Source organism: Camellia sinensis, chromosome 6 (genome assembly GCF_055761805.1).
Source record: "Camellia sinensis isolate YWXY chromosome 6, ASM5576180v1, whole genome shotgun sequence".
Taxonomy (NCBI): Eukaryota; Viridiplantae; Streptophyta; class Magnoliopsida; order Ericales; family Theaceae; genus Camellia; species Camellia sinensis.
The window spans coordinates 13,060,377-13,082,877 of NC_138966.1; the positions used below are offsets into that span (position 1 = coordinate 13,060,377).

The 22,501-nt window shown below is 35.7% G+C and overlaps 1 pseudogene; it reads right to left on the reverse strand.

Annotated features, from left to right (window-relative positions):
* Positions 1-8,771: 8,771 nt before the first annotated feature.
* On the reverse strand, positions 8,772-15,902 carry LOC145793172 (uncharacterized; annotated as a pseudogene).
* Between the last annotated feature and the right edge of the window lie 6,599 nt (positions 15,903-22,501).

Genomic DNA, 22,501 nt, shown 5'->3' on the forward strand with positions numbered 1-22,501 from the left:
GCACCTTGGCTGACACGTCGGTGTCACCTTGGCCACGTGTTGGGACTCAGAAAATATATCCTCACAAAATAGTAAATGGAAGCTCATTGAGTAGTAAGTAGAGTCTAATGAAATAGTAAGTGGAAGCTCATTGAGTAGTAAGTAAAACTAAAATTGAGTAATTAGTGAAGTGTAATGAAATAGTAAATGGAATTGAGCTTATTGAGTAGTAAGTGGAGTCTAGTAAAATAGTAAGTGGAAGGTCATTGAGTATTAAATGGAGTCTACTAAAGTAGTAAGTGGAAGCTCATTGAGTAGTAAATGAAACCAAAATTGTGTAGTAAGTAAAGTATAATGAAATAGTGATTGAAAGCTCATTAAATAGTAAGTGGAGTCTAGTTAAGTAGCAAGTGGAAGTTGATTGAGTAGTAAGTGAAATCAAAATTGAGTAGTAAGCAAAGTGTAATGAAATAGCAAGTGGAAACTCATTGAATAGCGAGTGGAGTCTAGTGCAAGTGAAATCAAAATTGAGTAGTACGTGAAGTGTAATGAAATAGTAAGTGGAAATTCATTGAGTAGTAAGTAGAGTCTAGTGAAGTAGTAAGTAGAAGTTCATTGAATGAACACTCGTTACTTCATTACATCTCACTTACTATTTAACAAGTTTTCACTTACTATTTCATTAAATTTTACTTACTACTATATTAAATTTCGTTTACTATTTCACTAGATTTTATTTACTACTTAATAAGCTTCTATTTACTATTTCATTACACTTCACTAGCTACTTAATTTTGATTTCACTTATTATTCAATGAACTTCCACTTATTATTTTATTACACTTCATGAACTATCCATTGAATAGTAAGTAGAGTATAGTGAAGTAACAAATGGAAACTTATTGAGTAGTAAGTGAAACCAAAGTTGAGTAGTTAGTGAAGTGTAATGAAATAGTAAATGAAAGCTCATTAAATAGTAAGTGAGGTTCGATTAAATAGTTAGTAGAGTATGATTAAGCAGTAAATAAAGTTTGTAGTGAGCCAATTAGTGGTGAGGTTATATATTTTGTAATTGATGTTACAAAATTGTGATAAAATTACATTTTTTGTGATAGGGTGCATATTTACTAAACAAAATACTTTTTGATTTTACTTACCATTCATTGTAACATTACTTATCACTTAATATTTGATTATTTTTACATTTTTTTTACTCCTCTTTTTGTTTTGTTTTTGTTTTTTTGTTTTTCCATATATTTACCATTCATTCTAAATCTACTTATAATTTGTTTTTCAACCTACGCATAACTCATTCTCCTTATAAGTTGTTTTGATCTTAATTACCATTCAATAATAAATGGAATATGATTGAATAGTAAGTAGAGGTTCATTGAAAACTTTTCATTTATAAATACAATATTTACCATTTATTTTTATTCTACTTATCATTTATTATGATTCTACTTATCACTTACTCTTTTATTATATATATATATATATATTGTATATTTACTATAAGAAGAACAGTGACGAGAACATTTGTAGTACGTATTTGTCACTCAATATGATTATTTAGTATGATAAAACTTACAATAATTTTAATATTACTTAGCATTTAGTTTCATCCAATTAATTTTCTTACACTCTTATAGATGTACTATGGGGTGCTAAGAGGTACTCCTTAACGAGTATGTGAAGTAATTTATCTACATATCTATTTTTTGCACCAAAAAAAATAGATAAAAATTGAACGACAAGTATAATCATATTTAGTGGACAAATGGTTGATTCGGTTCAATAAAACAAAAATGAAAGACAAGTAAAATCATATACCAAAAAAGTATGTGTTAGAAAGTCTTATGAATTTGTTTCAATTGATTCGGTTTTATTATTACGTTTTCAAATGTAAGTATGTTTCATTTCAGAGATTTTAATCTTAAAAGTTTATAAAAATATTTATAGGACTAAATGATTCATAAGTCATAAATATAGGATTTATTAGTATACCCCTTGATTTAATTATAATGGCTACACAATTAACTTAAATTGTTTGATTTGATTAAAATAATAAAATAATTATTTTGAACTTAATTTGATTAAATTGAAGTTAATTGGGAAGAAGGTGCTATATTGAAAGGGCAATGGTTGATTTTTTCAATTAATGAGATGCACCTCGTAAGGGCAGTAATTCAAATCAACTGTATTAGTTTGATTATTCAAAACTCTTAGGTGGTTAATAGTTTGAATCTCATCACTTGTATGTAGATCTTATTATCTGTGTATTAGTTAGACTTTATATTTAATTTTCATTATTATGATTATAATTTATTAGGATTCATTATAATATTTTATATGAATTAAACTTAAAAAAAATACTTATAATTAATTACCACCGTTTTTTGTCCTCAAAACGTAGGAGTATCACATAAATTCACTTATCCTTGTCTTATTTTGGAAAGATAGTAAAAAGTGATTTTTTGAATTTTAACCAAGCATTTGGCTTTTTTAGACAAATGATTTGAGAAGTTGATAAAAAGTTATTTTTGACTTTTTTTGATTAATATTTGTCTATGATGTCAAATCACAATAAAATAACCAAACTACCTTTATTCAATTTAAAATATTTATAATTTCACCAATGTAGCACATTTTGACTGATGAGGGATAGAATTGTAATTTCATCACGGCAAAAAACCAACTTCTCAAATGAAAAAAAATACAAAAAGTCAACTTTTAACTTTTGCTATAAATCTAAAATAAGTGGCTAAAAGCCAAATTCTCAAAACAATCCCTTATTTAAATAGAAAGTAGAAGCATTATAGGCTTATTTTGAGAAATATGTTATAAGTTGATTTTTTAGGTTTTTTTTTTTTTTTTTTTTTTTTTTTTTTTTTTTTTTACTTTTTAAAAATAATATGTAAATAAATATAGAAATAGTGTGACTCAAAAAATTTAAAAGTTAAAAAAATTAATTTTTAACTGTGGTTGTTTGAGATATCTTAAATAAGTATATTTTTTTGACTTTTTTGACTAAAAAATTGAGAAAAAAATATATGGTTGTTTGAGATAACTTTTTAAATTTTTATGAAAAAATGTGTATTAAAAAATTATATAAATTAGTGTGTAGGAAAAGATTGTGATGGAATAGGTGGTACGGTGGAATGAATTCAGGATTGCGTGGGTAGAGTGTAGGCTGAGATATGATTCCCTACTTTTTGAGCATTGAATTGGAGGTGATGTTCGGCTCGTGGAGGCTCACCACGGGTCCCGTTTTGCTAATCAAAACCGTTAATGTGTAAAACTCATCGAGTACTATATGTTTGAAAAAAATCATGTTGATCGGATATTGATAGGTATCTGATCGAATTAGTTTTTTTTTCAATCGTTAACTATAGCACCATTCATTTTACAAATTTTAACTGATTTGACGATATAGTTACCGATATCCGATTAACGTGATTTGTTATAGGCACATCGTACTCAACGAGTTCTATATATTCAACGGTTCAGATTATTAAAATAGGACCCATGATGGACCCTCACAGGCCGAACAGTACAGTGTTATTTGTGTACCAAATAAGTACAATTTTTTTCAAAAAGTCAGCTTCGCCTATGGGACGTCAAAATTGTCTGAAATTTAATTATGTGTAAAATTAATTTTTAATTTTTTCTATTAAATAGTAATAATTTTTTAATTAATTTTTTGACTTTTTACTTTTTGTAAGACATGCTAAATCACGCCTAAGATTCCCAAAACAGGCTATAATTATCACCGGTACGTAGCGTAGTTTTCAATTAAATTCCGTTTGGTTTTTTACGGGTTATAAAAGTTTTGAATGAATGGTTCAAATTGAAAGAGTACACCTAATGGCTAGTAATTAATTTCATAATTCAAAATCAGATTTGCGTAATATAGTGGTTCCGTTGTTTGATGCTAATCTAATCAACATTTATCATGTTGTCAATCCAGATTTGACGACAGCGAACACATCTATCGGTCCAATCCAATAAAAACACAAACAAGGAAAGACAAGACAACCAAGCAAATGAAAAATGCTTGGGGGCACTAATTAGTGCTCCCACTAATTAGGTGGCAGTGGGTCTCACCATTAATGATGTGATGTTTTGATTTTAGAGTTATATATTTTTTTTTTTTACTTTTTTAATGCATTAATGCTATTAGTGGTGATATTTTTAATGGGATGAATCATTGTTGTAAGCAAATAGCGTCGTGCGAGAGATTTATTTCGGGTCATTTTGGGCTGTTGGGTATGGATTATATGGGTTATTATAATTTATTTTAATTTAAAAATTTGTGTCAGATTGTTTGGTATAATTTTTATTTATAATATTTTAAGTGAAAATAACTTAAATAAATTAAGAAAAATTGATTATTTGAAAGTTAGAGAAATTGTGATTTTAATTTCTATTTTGTGATTATCAACTTTTAACTTATAATAAGTTATAACAAACAGCACCTTGATGGTATGAATAATTCAGCTTTTAGATAATATTAAGTATAATATATTTATAAAACATTAAATTAATCAAATATTAATAATTTTTCTATCAAATTTACATTTATATGAAGTTTGATATGAATAAAATTAAATATTCAAATATCAAATTAAATACAAATATAATTTGATAAAAAAGTTATCGATATCAGATTAACTTAAATTTTTATGAGTATATTTTATTTTATTTTTTTAAAACGAACGGTTTAAGTCATCAAAATAGAATTTGAAATAAGTCTCACAAACTCATAACAGCCACTGCAAGCAAATTGGTGACTCCAAATTCGAGTGACTTTAAATGCACTCTAAAAATTAGGTTGGACAACCCATTATTTTGAATACTCTAATCTAAGATTTTAATTTAAATTTTTTTAGACACCCTACATAATACCTTTTATATCCCTAAAAACCCTAGATATATATTAAAAATACAACAATGCTAGAGGGCCACAATTTTTGTGGCCACAATGGCTCAAAACTGTTAAAACGACGTCGTTTTGGCATGTTTTGCACCAAAAACGACGTCGTTTTGACAGTTTTGAGCCAAAAATTATGGCCCCAAAAATTGTGGCCCTCAAACATTTTCCTTAAAAATATACCTTCTACACTCCATTAATCTAATAGTTACAACAGAATATTTTTATTTTTTTTTGGATACTTTATACTAAACAAAATTAAATTTATTTGGAAGCAAGTTTTCAAACATATGTAATTTGGTTGGAGATATAACACCAGATAGTTCTTTTTGTTCGGTATTGGAATATAAAGAAGTTAGAAAATTAAATATTCAGAAATACATAACCAAACATGGACAAGTTGTTTGGATATTAAATACTAAACAATGACCATTAATTCAGAAACACACTGCCGAATATATGAATTTTGTTTAGAAATAAGCTTCCGAATAAATGTAATTTGTTCGGGATGGGTCGTTACATACACCAAATTTTAAACATAAAACTATACCAAATTCTTTTAGAATAATGACAAGTCCAGGTATCGATCAATAAGGACAATTGTAAAATTAAACTAATTTAATTGTTAAATTCATAAATTAATTTTGATGAAAAGATTGATTGGTCATAACCTAATTTAATAACAAATAAATTAAACTAAGTAATTAAATTTTCAATTATAAATAAAATTGGATTTACTAATTTGGGAAAAAACCTAGGGCAATGAGTTCACCACTAGTTACGTAAATAGGGTTTCAAATTGAAATCAATTATGTTATGGTTTGAACGGAATAATGCTTCGCAACTACAAGTTCAAAACATTTAGCAAGAAAATCATCACGTTCAATGTACGGGCATGAACCATCTCAAGTAGTACGAATCGTTTACTCTAAACTAGGATAGTGACACGACTCGTCCTTCGTAGTATGGTTCGTCTCATACCTTTAATGTGAAAGAATAGAAAACTGTTGTATGAAAAACATTCAACAATCACAGAAAGCCGAACACTTGAAGAAATAATGAGAAATATATATATGAAACTTCTAAAACACCATACAATTGTTCAAACCTTTACATAATTGAAAATCAAAAAGAAAACCTAATTACATGGCTAGGGTTTCATCAAAACCTTAGAAAAGAAGACTAGCCACTCATGGAGGAGTGGAAAGAGGAAGAAGATGAGAAAGAAGACCCCATGGAAGTGTCCTTCAAGCTTTTTGGAGAAAATCACCTCTTGAAACCCTAGCCTCTCTTTCCTTGGAAAATCAATTTCAAAACCCTAATCCAACCTTTTTCTTGTCTATTTATACTTCTGCTGTCTTTCAAACAGGTTTAGAACATCTGACTCGTTTTCCCAGGAAAAGTCAACGCACGTGTGCGAAAGTCAACACTTGAATCTGTTTTCTCTCCAAATTTTATCTTTTTGCCCATTTTGTGCTTCGAGTATGTACAACCTGATTGACATTAAACACACATAAAATATACAGTTTGACAAGCAAGTAAAGTTAAGAGATCCTAATTAATGGCCTTAATGTTGTACAATTCGGACTTAATCACATCCCCCAACTTACAACTTGCTAGTCCTCAAATAAGTAATAAAAATAAAATAAAATAAAACAAAATCTAACTATTTTCTCTTTCGTGGGAAAACGGTTGCATTTAGCATATGCAACAAGCCTTTAAACCAGAAAGTTACCCAAAGTGGACGAGTAAAATCTCGTGAGGGTTTCCAGATATGATACCGACAAACATTAACATATTCATATATGCTCAACAATAATTAACCACACTACTCAACCTAACAATCAACTTATGTGCCACTACAGTGTGATATTGAGACATAATGAGTCATTAAAGGCATAGTGGACAAGCATGAAGGAACCTATTGAGTCAAAACCACAATTCAATTAATACAAAAGTAAAGTCCCCTGTACTTGTGCATGCTAGTAGACAAATCATTAGTACCCTTGGTGTAAAGTGCAATCTCCATATTAGTTGACTGTCCACTATAATAGCCCAGTGTAACTCATAATAACACCCAACATATACAGAAAAACTAAACTGTTGCAGCCAAGATTCTCAAAAGTTTTTTTATTTTTTATTTTTATTATTTTTTTAGATGACTGTGCAATGTCCTAGTCCATTAAGCTTTCTAATCAACCCATGTAACAAGCATTGGGCCAATGATTCCCAAACCAGACGGTTTTAGGGCACTACGTGTGAAGACACCCCTACGGGCTTAATAACTCGAGTTGAAAAGGTTACGAATCCGAACAAGTCATTCTCTTTATTTTTCCTTAACTGTGCAATGTCTAAGTCCCTTAAGCTTTCTAATTAACCCATGTAGCAAGTATTGGGCCAATGACTCCCAAACCAGACGGTTTTAGGACATTAGGTGTAGAGACACCCCTACGGGCTTAATAACTTGAGTTAAAAAGGCTACGAACCCAAACAAGTCAAGTGTTTTTTTTTTTTTTTTTTGAAGAATCTTGGCTCCTCATTTATTCTTTTCTGCAACCCTAGCCATTATCAATGATGTACACCGGGGATTATAATAAAGAGGTCACTGCTATGATAGTGTGTTCATGTGAATTAAGGCATACTCATGACAAGTGTACTAATACCATAAACACAAACAACTCTCCTAGTGCAAACATCACATGCAAGTATCTACCCAATAAACCCTTTTCATATGCTCCCCAATTAACATATACAAATATCATCACCCTACTAGCAACAAGTCACATCAAGTGAAGTAATGCAATCAAGTGAAACAGGTATAATCATGAATTATGATCCAAATAGAAATGCACAAAAGAAAATATAACTCTCATCCCCCAACTTGAATATGACATTGTCCTCAATGGAAAAGTAAAGAGAAATGAGAGAATATTACCAGAAATTGTAGGTGTACATCCAGGTAGGCATAGAGTAACAGACACACACTTTACACACTTTTTTTTTTTTATGAAAAGAAGAAATAACTAAAAAAAGAAAAAATAAAAATAAAAGAGACAAAGCAGAATATAGGCCGATACTAGGGAGAATCCGGTGGCTGTGGTGGCGGGAAATGCTGGGCAAACAAGGCGTTCATCAAAGATCGCGTCTCAAAGGCTTCATCTTGAACCCGTTGGCCAAGCTGATCAAAACGCTGCTGGATGTTGAGCTGGCAGGCGTGTAACTGGTCGAAGGCCACCTGAGAATAGTCTCGATGCGCCTGAAAATCCGTGCGCAACCCTATGATACTCTGGTGGTGTTCACGAAGAGTACTGTGGACCTGATCCACATAGTGCAGAAGTTGTAAGTACTCCTCGCGAGTCATGTAGAATGGGTCCCTTTGGGGAGGCATAAGGGAGGCATGATGAGGTGGTTGGTCGTGGATAGAGTATTGGGCCTTATCAACCAGGCCACCAACTTGCTGCGGGATGCGAGATATGCTATGCTGCCATTTTCGTTGGCCGAAAGTCGGATAAGCTTTATCAATCTCCTCATTCGAATCAATGGGGAGGCCGTTCAACTCAAAGATAAGTGTCAACAAGTTGGCAAATGGCAGTGGCCAAGTTAGGTTCTGCATAGGTTGAGGCTGAACTGCCTCTCGTAGAAATTTCCGCACATGCATCCAGATAATATACTCAAGCGGGACCTGATAGCTATGCTGATAACCATGTAAGACCTGAACAAACTCCAAGCGGTGCTAAGCTTTATGCCCAAGTGGAAGGGCATTCTTATAGACCACGAAATCAATGAATAGTAAGTGGCCAGGCAGCTTGCTCCGCCGCAAGCATAAGAAATTGGTGTCACTATGGGCCCCCGGGAAGTGCTATTGGATGAGGCTGTGTATGGATTGTTGGTCCTTAACTTCTGGGAAGGGCTGGTATTCCGGCTTGGAGAAGAACCCTAACGCGTCAGCAGTTATGGATTCGGTGATGCTGACGAGATGGCCATCAATGGTGGACATTAATCCGGGCTCGGTGAGTGACTCATACAGGTTCTGGTAGAAGAGTCGTCCTAGACGAGGATAAGTTGGCGCTGTCACAATGCAAAGGCCCAACTGTTGTCGGAGGCGGAGCTGTTCAACAGCCCAAGAGGTGAGTGGGTCATTTTGAAAATAGGTGAGTTGGAATTGTGTGAGCTTATGAAGTGGGCATGAAACCCACTCCGGCTGTGGCAAGTCACCCGATGGTGGTGGTAAGGATGGTGGTGACGGTAGAGGCGGTGGCGCCGAGGAGGATGAACCTCTAACCTTTTTGGAGGCCCGGGTGGATAGCCGTCTACTCATATCCTGCACACACCAACAATAGACACATACACCTGTAAAACCAGCATGAGAATCAAATAAAATATTAAAGCACAAATCTACCCACTAATGTACCACATGCAATTCTCATCATTATGTCTTAATATTTTTTTATTTTTAATGTTTACGTAATTTTTTTTGTATTTATTTATATAAAAATGAAAAGAAATAAATAAATGAATAAAAAGGACATTAAATTAAATTAACTACTGAACAACAGTACAATGTTATGGAAGTAACTAATGACTAAATAATTAAACTAACAGAACTAAACTATTTGAATAAACTAAACTATCAAGCAAAGAATGAAGTAATAAAAATAAAATAACAAAAAAAAAAGCAACTAAATAAATAAATAAATAACCTATGAAGTAAACAAAAAAAAAAAAAAAAACTAAGCAACAATTTTATTTTATTTATTTATTTATTATTTATTTTAAAATAAGGCTATTTATTTAAGTAACTAATGATTGAATAATTAAAACTATCATAACGAAATTATTTGTATGAACTAAACTATGGTAAGCAAGCAAAATAATAAAAATAACAAAACAAAACGAAAATAAGCTCTCTTTTTTTTTTTAATTTTATTTTTTATTAGACCGCACGTGCGCCGTAGATGGCCGCACGTGCAGAGGTCGTCTTTTTCACTGCAATTTTTATTTATTTATTTATTTTTTTAAGATGAACCATAGATCATTACTTGAACAAAAATAAAAACAAAACTCTACTTCTCTACGCCTACACCCACAAATCTAAACAAAAGGTAAAGTTTACCTTGAAAAAGTGAAGAAAGAGAGAGAAAGAATGGAGATTCACTGAAAAAAATGATGGTCACCAGAGATTCAACGGACGGAGAGGAAATAGTGATGTCGGCGGTGAGATGGTGGTGATGAAGAAGGAAGGAGGGTTGAGAGTTGAAAGGTTGGTGATGGTGGAGTGTGATGAGTTGGTGGGTTTGTGGGGTTGTGTGTGACAGAGAGAGAGATAGATGATGAGAGGTAGAGAGAGAGTGACAAAATCTGTGAGTGATTGTGAGAGAAGTGGGTTTGGTTTTGATAAATTTTTTTTTAAAAACGAAAATAAAATAAAATAAATAAAATAAGTTGAACAAAGAAATCAGTTTTTTATTTTTTAAACTTTTTTTTATTATTTTTTTTCATTTATTATTATTTTTTTATTTGTAAATAAAATAAGGAAATAAAAATAAATAAAGAAATAAAATTTGTACATTTAAAAAAAAAAAATTATTTTATTTTATTTATTTATTTTTTAGTAAAAAAAAACTAAGCAGGAATTTTAATTTTTTTATTTTTATTTTTTTATGTTGAACGTCGTCATGCACTTGTGGGATTGTTCCTCGCACATGCGGATGTGTCCCGCACCAAGGCCACGCACTTGCAATTAAAGCAGTGTGCACTTTGTGGAATGAAAGGTTGGCCGTACGTGCTGCGGTTTTGGCGCACGTGCTTTTTTTTTTTTGGTGAAAGAATGACGTTCCACACGTGCGGGGCCCAGATCGCACGTGCGGCGTGTAGGCCGCGCCTCCTCCTCTGCACCTCCATTTAAAGCAGTGTGCACTTTATGGAATGAAAGGTTGGCCGCACATGCGGCCGTTTTGGCGCACGTGCGGGATTTTTTTTTTTTTTTTGAAAGAACCCAACTTGTACATTACTTCAATAAATGTATAATCTTCACGCGAAAACCACGGGTACTACTTTTCTCCCTAACAGTGTTTGTAACTTTCCCTATTCTCTAACAGGGTGACATACTAGGTTGATTTGGTATCTAGAATAGAGGCGCATATAGCTAACTCAACCTATGGGGCTGCCATACAGAGTTCAAGCTGGGGTGGTTTTGAAGTAATCTCTATATCCCTGGGTATTTAAATCAGACTCTAGTCTCGAAAATTCCAAACCTTTGTGTTCTAGGCTTTGCCATTCGAACTCTAGTTTCCACCGTCTCAGTTGGTCTCCTAGGAACTCATTACAAACACAGTTAGGTGGCTATACCAGACCGTCAGATGCCGTTCGGGCACGACAAACTGTCACGACCCAAACCCGGCCCTATGGGTTTAGCACCGTAACCGGCCAGTAATCCGAGATTACCGAAGGCCTGCTTAACAGTAATACAGTAAAACAGAGTGCAGGGCCTGGCGGAAGCCAATACAGTAATTAAACAATGTCCAATGAGCTGTGACAGTCTGTATGCCAAAAAGATTTTTCATGCATTAATACATAAACAGTACAGAACAGTATGCACAATATTTACATTTATTCAAACTAGGGACTCTACCCTAGATAGCGGTACAGTGGACAGTCAGTCTATACAAAACAGTACGGTCTATACAGAATTTACAGTCACTCAGTACAGGGACCTAATCCCTTTATAACAGTACAGTAGTCCAAACAGTATGGAAACAGACGGGGGAAAACAAACAAAACACCCCCAAGCCATAGCATGGCAACTCGGAACCTCGCAGTGAGGCACATAGGCTGGCTTGACAAAACTGGAGTTACCCTGACGCTCCTAGCTCCGATCTGGTGCCTGTACACCTACATATATATATAAGCAGTGAGCTAAAGCCCAGTGAATAACATAATGCGTAAAGGGGTTTAGAATGAATGTCCTTACAGTGATGAAAACAGTTCAATTCAATCAGTATTTCAGTTGTTCAGTACAGTAAACAGTCATATGTGGTACATCCATTAGCATAACAGTAACAGTAGGTCTTAAAAGACCGAACAGTAATGATGGCCATCAGTCAGTAAACAGTAGTGGTTCCACGAGGGAACCGACAGAGAATTCTGTCGCAGTAACAGTAACAGTAAACAGTAAGTACTAAGGATGCCACAGTACAGTTCAGAAATAAAGGACATACATTCATTCAGTAAATAATACCAGTTCAGTAAACAGTTCAGTTCAGTATTCAAAAGATATCAGTTGAACATATCTTTACACAATTGTTACTCACAGAGTTCTGGGCTACAGTATGCTAGAGCGTGCCTCCCCAGTTGCCAACCCTACACAGTTCACAGGTTGAACACACACTAAGCTACACAGTTGGGAAATATCATAACTTAATCCCTAATTTGCCTTGGTGTGTTCTACAACGATATCCTCATCTAAATGCCTTAAACTAGGCCTAAGAATACCTAGGATGGGATGAGGATGCAAAAATGCACATTTAAAAGCATTTTCAGGATTTTCAGAAAAACAGAGTCCCGCTCGAGCTCAGGTTTCCCCGCTCGAGCGTACAGGCAAACAAAGGTACTCGCTCGAGCGCAAACTTTCCCGCTCGAGCGTACTGTAAAGGTACTGGATGGGTGAAATCCCCGCTCGACGCCCGCTCGAGCTTGAGACATGACTCCGCTCGAGCGCCCAATCCTCCGCTCGAGCGGACTGTAAAACAGTGCAAGATGCTGGAAGCTCGATTTTCCCGCTCGAGCGGCACTTCCCCCGCTCGAGCGGACGACGGAAATCTGGAAATCCCAGATTCGAGCTCCAGGTCCAAAACCAAGCTCAAAAGCATCAAAACCAATCCTCTTGGGCCCATTTTCTGGAAAACATTTATAAACACATAGGATATCATGTTTCAAAGCTCAATTTTAAGAAATCAAAGCCCAAGGGTGTTTAATTCAAACCCAATTTAAACCATTTTTCAAGCACAAGATGAACATGCAAACATGCATGAATTCAAACCATTTTGAAGCTTCAATTTGATGCTCTCAGGAGCCAATTGATGCTCTCAGGAGCCAATTCTTTTCAAAACATGGTGAAATCATGGACTTAAACATGATTATGAACATGCATGTAACCCTTTGCCATGAAAACAACTCAAACATCTACAATACAAACATGCATGCATGAAATGAGCTTCAAATCAACAACAATGAACCAAAATATGACTTAGTTCTACAATGAAGCATGACTCATGCAAGAACTAGCTCAAACACATCAATAAAAGTTGAGTTCCCTTACCTAGAGCCTCAATTCCAAGTGTAGGACCACAAAGCAACAATCAACCTTCAATTCTCTTCAAATTCTAAGCAATATTGAAATGAACTCAAGACTCTCACTTCCTCTCTCTCTAAATTCGGCTAGAACAAGAAGAAATGGCTGAGCAAATGTGTTTGGCTCAAGTATAATGAGCTCAAAGTGTAGAGGTAGTGGCCCACTCAAGGGCAAAACGGTAATTAAGTCCAACTCTTTAATTAGCATATTTTAATCTAATTTAATCATACCTAATCAGTTTTCAGGTAAATACACCACAAAATCACATAAATTATGATGATCATTAAACATCAATCAGTTTCTAATTCGGCCGCCGATAAGGCTGTCAATTAGCAGTTTAAACATATAAGTATGAACAGATAATCATACAATCAAACAGATAGAATGCAATTTAACTAACATATACTCAATCAATTCGGTTTCCAGTTTCAGTCAGTCAGTTCAGTACTTTTAATCAGTTCAATTATCAGTCAGTTATCAGTCATTATCAGTCTCGTTTAACAGTAATCGGTGATCAATCGGTCATTAATCAGTAAACAGTATGAGGGTTGTTACACAAACACCAAAGGAATTACACCTTTAGAGGATTTAAAGTCTCCTAGACGCAAATAAAGCACAACAAGAACAAAGAAAAATAGAATAGAATAGAAAGGAAAGAAAAGGGAACAAGACATCAATCTCTCAATCATTGTAAAAAGGGTCCATCAAAGCAATGAACTCAATCATATCCACATTCCCAATCCCCTCTATATATGGCTTCAGTCTTTAGCCATTCACTTTGAAAGTGTGGCCATTCTTTGGATCTTGCACCTCAACTGCGCCATGAATAAATGCCTCAACAACCACAAAAGGACCATCCCATCTTGATCTAAGCTTACCCGAAAAGAGTCTCAATTTTGAGTTAAAAAGCTACACTTTTTGGCCGGGTTCAGAAGATTTTCTATTAATGTGCTTGTCATGGAATTCTTTAGTCCGAGCTTTAAAAATTCTCAAACTCTCATATGCATCATTCCGGATTTCCTCCAACTCATTGAGTTGCAATTTCCAGTTGAGCCCAGCCGCGACCATATCGAAGTTAAACTTCTTTATGGCCCACAATGCTCGGTGCTCAAGTTCAACCGAGAGATAGCAAGCTTTGCCAAACACTGCCCTATATAGTGACATCCCAATAGTTGTCTTATAAGCAGTGCGGTAGGCCTATAATGCATCGATCAACCTTTGTGACCAATTTTTCCTATCTGGCCTCACCGTTTTCTCTATTATGTGCTTTATCTCCCTATTTGAGACTTTCACTTGGCCACTAGTTTGAGGGTGGTATGGAGTGCCAATTTTATAAATGATAGAGTATTTTTTAACTACCGACTCAAAGAACCGGTTACAAAAATGTGTACCCTGATCACTTATTATGGCTCTAGGAAACCCAAAGCGACTAAAGATGTTTTCATGTAAAAATTTGATTGCTACTTTATGATCATTTGTTCGGGTAGTTATCGCCTCCATCCACTTAGACACATAATCCACTGCCAAGAGAATATACTTAAATCCGAATGACGACGGGAAAGGTCCCATAAAATCAATCCCCCAAACATCAAAGATCTCTACTACAAGAATAGGGGACATTGGCATCATGTCGCGCCGAGGTATTGAACCTATTTGCTGACAACGCAAACAAGTTCTACAAAATTGGATTACTTGGTCAGAACAATATTTAAGAAGAATGACAAAATGTAAGAATGCTATGCACCTCACTCTCCGGCACACACCGTCGGATTACTTGGTCAGAACAATATTTAAAGAATTCCGGATTCTCCCAAAAATAATACCTGGCCTACGAAAAGAATCGGTCTCTATCTTGCTTAGACCAATTTTTCAAAATTTTCCCAATGGGGGGCTCGCTCGTGACAGCTCAAGGAGTTGTTCGTTCGGAAATGAATCATGCAAAATAAGAGGGTCACTAGTATACTCAACAAGGATTCGGGAGAGGTGATCCGCCACCACATTCTCAGATCCTTTCTTATCTCGGATCTCTAGGTCAAATTCCTAAAGCAACAAAATCCATGTAATTAACCTATGGCCTCTTTCTTTGATAGTAAATACCGCAAAGCGGGCATGATCAGCGAAGACTATGACTTTGGAACCTAAGAGATAGGAGTAGAATTTATCTAAGGCAAAGACCAAAGCTAGCAACTCTTTCTCAGTGGTAGTGTAATTCAATTGTGCATCCGAGAGAGTGCGGCTAGCATAGTATATAGCATATGGTGCCCTATTGACCCTTTGACCCAACACAGCCCCAACAGCATAATCTGAGGCATCACACATGATTTCAAAGGGAAGTGACCAATCTAGTGATTTCATGATTGGGGCGGTGGTAAGGGCCATTCTCAGTGTTTGAAAAGCCTTCAAGCATGCCTCATCAAGGATAAAAGGCACGTCCTTAACAAGTAAACTACACAAAGGACGTGATATTTTACTAAAGTCTTTGATGAACCTACGGTAAAAACCTGCATGCCCTAGGAATGACCTAATTTAACGCACGGAATTGGGTGGAGAAAGGCCTGCAATGAGGTCAACCTTAGCCTTGTCTACCTTTATACCTCGAGAGGACACAATGTGTCCCAACACTATACCCTCACGAACCATAAAATGGCTCTTTTCCCAACTCAAAATTAGGTTTGCCTCAGTACATTGTTCTAACACTCTAGTCAAGTTTCTAAGGCATTCCTCAAAAGACGGTCCAAACACTGAAAAATCATCCACGAAAACCTCTAAGAATTTCTCTACCATATCGGAGAAAATGGCCATCATATACCGTTGAAAAGTTGACGGTGCATTACATAGCCCAAAGCGCATGCGCCTGTAAGCAAAAGTGCCAAAAGGGCATGTGAATGTGGTTTTTTCCTGGTCAGCGGGGTACACCGAGACTTGATTATATCCCGAGTAGCCATCAAGAAAGCAATAGAAACCCTGCTCTGCTAATCGCTCTAGGACCTGGTCAATAAAAGGTAAGGGAAAATGATCCTTCCTAGTCAAGGAATTCAGTCTCCTATAATCAATGCACACTCGCCACCCAGTAGTGGTTCGTGTGGGGACTTAATCTCCTCTCTCATTCTCAACAACAGTGATGCCCGATTTCTTGGGCACCACTTATGTGGGACTCACCCACTTGCTATTCGAGATGGGGTATATAATACCCACATCTAACAATTTCAATACCTCATTTTTCACCACCTCTTTCATATTAGGATTAAGTCTTCGTTGCATTTCACGAGAAGGTTTGGTGTCTTTCTCTAGGTGTATATAATGCATGCACATGGAGGGATCTATCCCTTTCAAATAAGCCACTGACCACCCCATAGCACTCTGATGTGCCACGAGAACACTCATTAACTTACTCTTCTTCTCTGCAGTCAAGTCAGATGCAATGATGACTGCTAAAGTATCCTGGGGTCCTAAAAATGCATACTTGAGTGAGGCCGGGAGTGGCTTCAACTCAAGTGTAGGTGGTGTGACCAAAGATGGTATGACGGGCTATCTCGACAGAGGAAGAAGTGACTCAAACCGGGCTTTCTATGGAGGAAAATCCGGTGTAGAAGAAGCATTAAGCAAGACATTCACCTCCTTAACCGACCCATCAATATCAAAATTTTCAAACCCAAAATGAGCTAGACAAGACTCTAGAGGGTCCTCTACAAGAATAGAGGGCAAAACTACATCTACAATCCCATCCACAACATCCATAAATAAGCACTCCTATCTCTCATGGGGTTGTTGGGATGCTTTGAAAATATTAAGTTTCACTTGCATGTTACCAAATGAAACTTCCATAAACCCGGTACGACAATTAATGCATGCATTGGTCGTAGCCAAGAAAGGTCGACCTAAGATCACCGGGATTTGTTTCCTAGAATTGGCTATCGGTTCCATATCTGACACCAAAAAGTCAACAGGAAAGTAAAACCTATCAACCTTTACTAGCACATCCTCAATCATGCCACGTGGCACTTTGAGGGACCGGTCAGCCAACTAGAGAGTAATAGTAGTGGGCTTCAACTCGCCAAGCCTAAATTCTTCGTACACAGAATACGACAACAAGTTGACACTAGCCCCTAGATCTAATAAGGCCTATTAATGAAATGGTCCCCTATAATGCATGCAATGGTTGGGGCACCCGGGTCTTTAAGCTTAGGGGGTGTGTCATTTAACAAGATGGAGCTTACTTGCTCCGTGAGTATGACCTTTTGGGACACGTGTGTCCTAGATTTATGCTTTTTCGTACAAAGGTCCTTCAGAAATTTAGCATATGAGGGTACTTTCTTAATCACCTCCAACTGGGGGATCTTGATTTTTACTTGTTTAAAAACCTCCATCATTGCTTCTATGGATGCCGCATTCTTATTAAAAGGAGGCGGTATATCAAGGCATTGGGGAAAGGGTGCCTTAGGCACATATGGTGCCTTGGGCTCATGTGAAGTGCTAAGGACTAAGTCATCCCCCTTAAGTGTTTCCCCCTTACCCTTGCTCTCATTGGGTGTACCACTGTGGTCACCCTTCTTAGCTTTAGTTACATCAGACGCAACTGACTGAGGCTCTAACTCCCTCCTACTTCTCAAAGTAATCACCGCTTGCACCTGCTCATGGTGCTTTCCATTCCCACTCGAACTCTCTGCCCCGTATTGTCCCTTAGGGTTGGCCACAGTCTGACTCGGTAATTTTCCCTCATCTTTACTATTTATGTTATTAGCTGTTTGACCTAATTGGTTCTCTAGCTTGGCAATAGAGTGAGTATGGGAGTGAACTACTAGTGCTAACCCTTAAGTTCTGAGAGAACTTCTAACACCTAAGTCTCAAAGGCCGAGTTGCCTTGAGGAACAGGCGGGGGTTGTGGTTGCTGGTACGATTGTGGGGGTCGATAAGGTTGCGGTGGTCGGTAGGATGATTAGTTGGAAAAATTATTAAAATTCTGCCTTGGTGGTGGAGGATTGTAAGAAGTGCCTTGTGAAGGAGGTCTCCATGAAAAATTGGAGTGATTTCTCCATCCGGGGTTATAGGTATTGGAATATAGGTCATTACCCGGGTTGGAGAATCCTTGAGCCGCATTCACATGTTCTTGGACTAACTCCGGAAATTGTGATGCCAAAAGACACTCACTCAAGCCATGAGCAGGGCTCGCACATATAGCACATGCCTTGTGAAATTGAGGCTGATCTTGCTGTGTAGGAGCATGTCCCGCAGCTAATAATTAGTCTATTTTGCAGGACAATGCCTCTACTTGTTGGGCTAACTCTAGGTTTTGCCTGACCTCATAAATACCCCCTCTCTTCGGGGCTTCAACTATTGGTTGTCGGACTTGCTGGGCTGTGGAGGCATGGTGAAGGGAATTATCACTTAAGTTAGGCATGGTGAAGGGAATTATCACTTAAGTTCTAAAAAAATTGCCATTCCTCGGCATCATTTTTGGACATGAATGTCCCACCACAGGATGAATCCACCATTTGGTGGTGCGGCTCAGTTAAGCCATAATAAAATGTTTGAACAAGTTGCCAATCAAGCACTTGGTGGTGGGGACACTCTTGGAGAAGGTCACAAAGTCTTTCCCACGTCTCATGAAATTGCTCGCCATCAATTTGAGCAAAATTGGTGATGGCTCGTCTAAGTTGGTTGGTTTTACCTATAAGAAAGTATTTCTCCAAGAACAGTTGATGTAATTGGTCCCAAGTTGTGATTGAATTAGCAGGTAAGGAGTTTAGCCAGTGTTTGACTTTATCCTTTAATGAGAATGGAAACAATCGCAACATTAAGGCCTCATTTGTGAAATTCTGGATCCTCATTGTCGAGCAAATTTCAAGAAATTCATTCAAATGTTTGTAAGGATCATCATGAGCTAGTCCATGGAATGACGGGAGCATTTGTATAGTGTTGGACTTAATATCATAATGAGCAGCAGTGGTGTTGGGTAATTGGATGCATGATGGTGATGTATATGCACTGGGTGTGAAATAATCCTTAAGGGTCCGATTGGGCACATTCGGGACATTTGGGTTTTCCACCTCTAATGGATCAAAGTAAGGATATGAATATTCAAGCCTAGGAACACGAGCAGAGGCTCTAAGTCTCCTAAGAGTCCTTTCTAGTTCAAGGTCCAAACTCCACAATTCAGGGCAACAAGAACGGCGCTCGTGCATACACTACTCTCACACACACACACACACTAAGTTCCGACTCTATGCACTAAGTATCAAAGCAAAATACCAAAGGGAGAAATACTTACAGCGATTTAACGAAAACGCTTTACTCGTCTTGCGGGTGCTTGACGTGTAGACGTTGTCTTCAACCTCCAATTGAGCTTTGTCTTTCTTTGTAGCACTTTGGTGCCTTGTTTGCGAGTGTTTGCTTCTTTTTTAAGCACTTTAGTGTTGCGTGTTTTTTTTTTTTTAAAGCTTGGTTGGCTCCGCTTGCACTTCAGTGATAGCTTCTACTTTCAAATGCTCTGCACCCTTAGCAACACGAAAGCATAAAATCCTAAACTAAAAGTTAAAATAAGAATATAACTTTAAATTAATTAATTTCGCCATAAGTCCCTAGCAACGGCGCCAAAATTTGATGGGTCGTTACACACACCAAATTTCAAACACAAAACTATACCAAATTCTTTAGAATAATGGCAAGTCCAGGTATCGATCCACAGGGACAATTGTAAAATTAAACTAATTTGATTGTTAAATTCCTAAATTAATTTTTGATGAAAAGATTGATTGTTCATAACCTAATTTAATAACAAATAAATTAAACTAAGTAATTAAATTATCAATTATAAATAAAATTGGATTTATTGATTTGGGAAAAAAACCTAGGGCAATGAGTCCACCACTAGTTACGTAAATAGGGTTTCAAATTGAAATCAATTATGTTATGGTTTGAACGGAATAATGCTTCGCAACTACAAGTTCAGAGCATTTAAAAAGAAAATCATCACGTTCAATGTACGGGCACGACCCATCTCAAGTAGTACGAATCGTTCACTCTAAACTAGGGTAGTGACACGATTCGTCCCTCATAGTATGGTTCATCTCATATCATGAATGTAAAAGAATAGAAAGCTCTTGTATGGAAAACATTCAACAATCACAGAAAGCCGAATACTTGAAGAAATAATGGGAAATATATATATATGAAACTTCTAAAACACCATACAATTGTTCAAACCTTTACATAATTGAAAATCAAAAAGAAAACCTAATTACATGGCTAGGGTTTCATCAAAACCCTAGAAAAGAAGACTAGCCACTCATGGAGGAGTGGGAAGAGGAAGAAGATGAGGAAGAAGACCCCATGGAAGTGTCCTTCAAGCATTTTGGAGAAAATCACCTCTTGCAACCCTAGCGTCTCTTTCCTTGCAAATTCAATTTCAGAACCCTAATCCAGCCTTTTTCTTGCCTATTTATACTTCTGCTGTCTTTCAAACAGGTTTAAAATATCGGGCTCATTTTCCCAGGGAAAGTCAACGCACGTGAATCTGTTTTCTTTCCAAATTCTGTCTTTTTGCTCATTTTGTGCTCCGACTATGTACAACCTGATTGACATTAAACACACATAAAATATACAGTTTAACAAACAAGTAAAGTTAAGAGATCCTAATTAACAGCCTCAATATTGTACAATTCGGCCTTAATCAGATATTGAATTTCAGAACAAATTTCGTAAATCCATTAGCTGAAAATCATGAACATTCTCTATAAAAAAAAAAATTGTTTTTGAAAATGTCTTTTTCATTGTTCATTGTTTACTTCAATATGAAATAAAATGTAAGAATGATGGATTCAAACAAAATAGGGTTAAGTATGAAGATACAAAGTGAAAAGTAGAAAAAGAAGGGAGTACTTACGTGTAGGTCTTAATAAGTGAACTTATTGTCTAATAGGTCTTATGAGAAAAATTTGTCATAAAAAAAATGTCACTAATTGTAAGTTTTAGCGATAATTTATAAAAATCATAACAAAAAAAAAGTCACTGATTGTCAACTTTTAGCGACTTATATAAAAAATTGTCACAAAAAAATTATTTTTAGTAACAATTTTACTAAGACTTATTTTCAATAGGACTTGATGGGAATTAAGTCCAACTATTATGACCTATTAGTAGTTTACCCAAAAAGAAAAGAAATATAAGATTGAAACTGATTATAAATGAAGTGTCCAAAATACCTTTGTCTATAACTTTTTCAATACCAAATACTTTTTGATTATTTTAAATAATAATAATAATTTTTTATTAAGTTAGAGTGTCCAACTTAATTTTTGAAATGCAAATAGAGCCACCCCAAATCCTCTTACGAAGAGTATAATTAGGTCATAAAGTCCTTAAAATGGCTTGATTTGCACGTGTGGGGTAATTCTATTTCCACACACTAATTTCACTCAGTTTACATACTTATGAAAAATTTTATTAATACAATTTTGTCCTATAATAAAAATATCATAATATCATCATCTTTTTCTACTCGAACCCTATTTCTAAAACTCCATAACCATTTTTTATCGCCAGTGCCACCTCTCTCGTCCGCCATATCCTCGCATCACTTCTTTTCTTATCCGCCTGTGATCACTTTCTGAACCATACATTCCCACAAGTCTCTTACTACGAATCACTCAATGTTGACCGTGGAGGTCTAGGATAGAGGGGGATGAGCTAAAAGTGGCAATGGTGGTGGCGATGGAGGGTTGAAAGTGGCGGCAACGACAGTAAAAGATAAGTGGATGAATGGAAAAAAAAAATTAAAAAATTAAACTCTGTTTAGTATAGTTTTAGAATGTTTTCAAAAATAAATAAAAAAAAAACTTCATATTTCAATATAGTTTCATCTTTTTAGGGGCAAAAAAATTAAAAAATATTTTTTTGGTATTTATTTTTATCAAATTAATTTATATTTTTCTCATAAAAATTTCAAAAAATTGATTCAAAAATTGAAACCAAACATAACGTTAGGGTTTTAAAATTGAAAATGAGGGTAATATTGAAATATAGAGATGTGTACTTAGAATTTATATTTTTATAATGTGTGTATTGAGAAAATATTCACTAAATATGTGTACTAAGGGTAATAGATGTGTAAAAATAAAATTACCTGCACGTGTGCCATCTTTAAGAGTATAATTAGACCATGAAGCCCTTGAAATGGCCTGATCATTATTACTATGCAAGTGTGCCCTGCTAGTAAATGTTAGCAATAGTCCTTGCTCATT